This window comes from Oncorhynchus nerka, linkage group LG12, assembly GCF_034236695.1.
Source record: "Oncorhynchus nerka isolate Pitt River linkage group LG12, Oner_Uvic_2.0, whole genome shotgun sequence".
Taxonomy (NCBI): domain Eukaryota; kingdom Metazoa; phylum Chordata; class Actinopteri; order Salmoniformes; family Salmonidae; genus Oncorhynchus; species Oncorhynchus nerka.
In genome coordinates this window covers 81,551,756-81,557,291 of record NC_088407.1, presented here as the reverse complement: position 1 = coordinate 81,557,291, position 5,536 = coordinate 81,551,756, and positions in this window count along the sequence as shown.

Here is a 5,536-nt window from a genome sequence, read left to right as displayed (position 1 = left end):
GCGTTGTGCGGTAAAGCCTTGAAAATGGAGCATGTAATGAGCATCATCACGCGCACAGTTAACTTTATCAGAGCCAAAGGTTTGAATCACCGCCAGTTCAAGGCATTTCTGACGGAGTTAGAAACGGAGCATGGTGATTTGCCTTATCACACAGAGGTGCGATGGCTAAGCCAGGGAAAGGTGCTTCAAAGATGTTTCGAGCTTCGTGAGGAGATTTGTCTGTTCTGGACAGCAAAGGGAAAGACACAACACAACTCCGGGGACGAAATGTTTCTGTGTGAAATGGCTTTTCTGTGTGACATTACGAGTCATCTGAATGCAATAAACTTGCAGCTGCAGGGTCGGGATCGTGTCATCTCTGATATGTACAGTACAGTGAAGGCATTTAAAACCAAACTGACTCTGTGGGAGACGCAGATGCGGAAAGAAAATTTGAGCCACTTTCCCAGCTGCCAGACCATGAAAGAGAAGCTCTCTACCAGTGCGTTCCCGAGCACACAGTTGGCTGATAAAATAGGTATGCTTGCCGCTGACTTTCGACGCCGATTTGCTGACTTTGAAGCACAAAAAAGCAGGTTGGAACTGCTCGGTAACCCATTTGCTGTTGACGTGGAAAGCTCACCACCAAACCTCCAAATGGAGTTGATTGACCTCCAATGCAATGATGCACTGAGGGCAAAATATGCGGCAGTGGGTGCTGCGGAGTTCGCCCGTTTCCTCCCCGGCACAATGCCCCAGCTGCGCATCCAGGCTGCTCAAACGTTGTCTATGTTTGGCATACCTGTGTGAACAACTGTTTTCTTTGATGAACCTGAACAAAACATCACACAGAAGTCGACTTACTGCTGAACACCTCCACTCAATTCTGAGGATTTCTTCAGCTCAGAGCCTTACCCCGAACATTGATGAACTTGTGGAAAAGATGGGACACCACCAAGTATCACCCTAAACCTCAAACAAGTGAACATTACTGTGCAATCACATATTTAGAGTTTTTACTCAGTTCAAGTTTAAAAGTTAAAATTTAATATTTGTTTTCACTGCATGTTACTTCTCCTTAAACAAAGTGTTGTTTTTGATTAATAGATTTTTGCACTTTATTTTTTTGTATTTCAATCCAATTATATTTTAAAAATATTTCAGTTGAGTGGATGATAGAAAATTGCTATTATTGTTTTTTCTTTGAAGTAAATTTAGCCCACTTTTGCTAAAATAGAAAATATAGTCTACTGATGGTGCCTTGAATACCGGTTTCTTTCATTTAATGTTCATGTTATGGGGATATTTATATAAAGGAAATTTGTCTTTTGTGTCTGTTGAAAATTAAAGATTACTGACAGAGCCATAAGAAAATATTGCTTTATTTATCTGATCATATTGTAATATATTTGTTAGGTTTTCAGTAGGTTCAATTAGGTTCACTAGACTATATGCGTCATTTAAAAAATTTTCAATGAACATTCGAACAGTCCGGCCCTCGTCTTGTAGCTGATTTTTTTATTTGGCCCTCCGTCCATTTGACTTTGACACCCCTGCTGTAGAACAACACATTACACTGCACCTATCATACTACTATGACTGACCCTGTAAAACAGCACCTATCATACTACCATGGCTGACCCTGTAGAACAACACATTACACTGCACCTATCATACTACTATAGCTGACCCTGTAGAACAACACATTACACTGCACCTATCATACTACTATGACTGACTCTGTAGAACAACACATTTCACTGCACCTATCATACTACTATGGCTGACCCTGTAAAACAACACATTACACTGCACCTATCATACTACTATGACTGACCCTGTAAAACAACACCTATCATACTACTATGACTGACCCTGTAGAACAACACATTACACTGCACCTATCGTACTACTACACCTCACATCCACCCACCCACCCAAACCTCTTAACCTAGAGACCCTGCTACCACTCACATCCACCCACCCCAACCTCTTAACCTAGAGACCCTGCTACACCTCACATCCATCCACCCACCCACCCAAACCTCTTAACCTAGAGACCCAGCTACCACTCAAATCCATCCACCCCACCCTCTTAACCTAGAGACCCTGCTACCACTCACATCCACCCACCCACCCGACCTCTTAACCTAGAGACCCTGCTACACCTCACATCCACCCACCCCAACCTCTTAACCTAGAGACCCTGCTACACCTCACATCCATCCACCCACCCACCCAAACCTCTTAACCTAGAGACCCTGCTACCACTCAAATCCATCCACCCCACCCTCTTAACCTAGAGACCCTGCTACCACTCACATCCACCCACCCACCCGACCTCTTAACCTAGAGACCCTGCTACACCTCACATCCACCCACCCACCCGACCTCTTAACCTAGAGACCCTGCTACCACTCACATCCACCCACCCCAACCTCTTAACCTAGAGACCCTGCTACCACTCACATCCACCCACCCCAACCTCTTAACCTAGAGACCCTGCTACACCTCAAATCCACCCACCCACCCGACCTCTTAACCTAGAGACCCTGCTACCACTCACATCCACCCACCCCAACCTCTTAACCTAGAGACCCTGCTACACCTCACATCCACCCACCCCAACCTCTTAACCTAGAGACCCTGCTACCACTCACATCCACCCACCCCAACCTCTTAACCTAGAGACCCTGCTACCACTCACATCCACCCACCCCACCCTCTTAACCTAGAGACCCTGCTACCACTCACATCCACCCACCCCAACCTCTTAACCTAGAGACCCTGCTACCACTCACATCCACCCACCCCAACCTCTTAACCTAGAGACCCTGCTACCACTCACATCCACCCACCCCACCCTCTTAACCTAGAGACCCTGCTACCACTCACATCCACCCACCCCAACCTCTTAACCTAGAGACCCTGCTACACCTCACATCCACCCACCCCAACCTCTTAACCTAGAGACCCTGCTACCACTCACATCCACCCACCCCACCCTCTTAACCTAGAGACCCTGCTACCACTCACATCCACCCACCCCAACCTCTTAACCTAGAGACCCTGCTACCACTCACATCCACCCACCCCAACCTCTTAACCTAGAGACCCTGCTACCACTCACATCCACCCACCCCACCCTCTTAACCTAGAGACCCTGCTACCACTCACATCCACCCACCCCAACCTCTTAACCTAGAGACCCTGCTACCACTCACATCCACCCACCCCACCCTCTTAACCTAGAGACCCTGCTACCACTCACATCCACCCACCCCAACCTCTTAACCTAGAGACCCTGCTACCACTCACATCCACCCACCCCAACCTCTTAACCTAGAGACCCTGCTACCACTCACATCCACCCACCCCACCCTCTTAACCTAGAGACCCTGCTACCACTCACATCCACCCACCCCAACCTCTTAACCTAGAGACCCTGCTACACCTCACATCCACCCACCCCAACCTCTTAACCTAGAGACCCTGCTACACCTCACATCCATCCACCCACCCACCCAAACCTCTTAACCTAGAGACCCTGCTACCACTCAAATCCATCCACCCCACCCTCTTAACCTAGAGACCCTGCTACCACTCACATCCACCCACCCCAACCTCTTAACCTAGAGACCCTGCTACACCTCACATCCACCCACCCACCCGACCTCTTAACCTAGAGACCCTGCTACCTCTCACATCCACCCACCCCACCCTCTTAACCTAGAGACCCTGCTACCACTCACATCCACCCACCCCAACCTCTTAACCTAGAGACCCTGCTACCACTCACATCCACCCACCCCACCCTCTTAACCTAGAGACCCTGCTACCACTCACATCCACCCACCCCAACCTCTTAACCTAGAGACCCTGCTACACCTCACATCCATCCACCCACCCACCCAAACCTCTTAACCTAGAGACCCTGCTACCACTCAAATCCATCCACCCCACCCTCTTAACCTAGAGACCCTGCTACCACTCACATCCACCCACCCGACCTCTTAACCTAGAGACCCTGCTACACCTCACGTCCACCCACCCACCCGACCTCTTAACCTAGAGACCCTGCTACCACTCACATCCACCCACCCCAACCTCTTAACCTAGAGACCCTGCTACCACTCACATCCACCCACCCCAACCTCTTAACCTAGAGACCCTGCTACACCTCAAATCCACCCACCCACCCGACCTCTTAACCTAGAGACCCTGCTACCACTCACATCCACCCACCCCAACCTCTTAACCTAGAGACCCTGCTACACCTCACATCCACCCACCCCAACCTCTTAACCTAGAGACCCTGCTACCACTCACATCCACCCACCCACCCGACCTCTTAACCTAGAGACCCTGCTACCACTCACATCCACCCACCCACCCCAACCTCTTAACCTAGAGACCCTGCTACACCTCACATCCACCCACCCCAACCTCTTAACCTAGAGACCCTGCTACCACTCACATCCACCCACCCCAACCTCTTAACCTAGAGACCCTGCTACCACTCACATCCACCCACCCACCCCAACCTCTTAACCTAGAGACCCTGCTACACCTCACATCCACCCACCCCAACCTCTTAACCTAGAGACCCTGCTACCACTCACATCCACCCACCCCAACCTCTTAACCTAGAGACCCTGCTACCACTCACATCCACCCACCCCATATTGTGAAATATTGGGATTCAAAGTCAAATTGAATACGTTTCCGGTCTTCCTGACATGGTACACGTGTCTTCTTTTTTTAAAGCGTAACAGAGTAACAGAGGGTCTAATACATTTCTCTGTGTCTGCCGTTTCAGTCCAGGGTGCATTGCAGGGTGCCGTTGCAAATGACTCCACTCTGTGAGATGCCTCGATCTGAAGGTTGAACATGGTAAGATTGTAGACTCCTAAATCGATAGAGAAGTTTGTTTAGGTGATTTTAGAGCTAACTAGCTACTGCACATGCTGATGTTGGTATTATTGTGTGTAGCTACGTTTGCTTGCTGTCAGCCAGCCCATAGAGAGAGCATTGCATTGTGGGTTTCGTAGTCAACTTCAGCTGATACAGATTTCCCCAACGATTTTCAAGTTGCTACCAACCGAATGAAACATTCATTCACAATAAAATATTGTTCTCACATGTTAGTGTTATGTAACACTGTAAATTATAGGAATGAGCGGTTTTGGGTGGATTTTTTATTTAAGTAGTTGAACATGTTATTACTCCAACCTCATGAATGTGACACACTGGCACATTTATATTTTCTTTAAAAGCAACTTTATATCGAAGGACTGCCTTTGATTTGACGGCCTGCACAAGCTCAGTTTGGCACGAAAAGACCGTTAGACCCGAGCGTTTCTGCGCATGCACTTATGACATCGCCGCCATGACATCACCGACAAGTGTGATCAGGCATTCTAGTGTGTGCGTATAATCACACATTTGTGAGTGTGTTGACAGTCTAATGAAGTCCTGACACTGACCATTCTTTGAAGCCCTTCATGGTAATGACCGTTACGACTCTACACTTGCCACTCAGGCTTAACACTGAGAT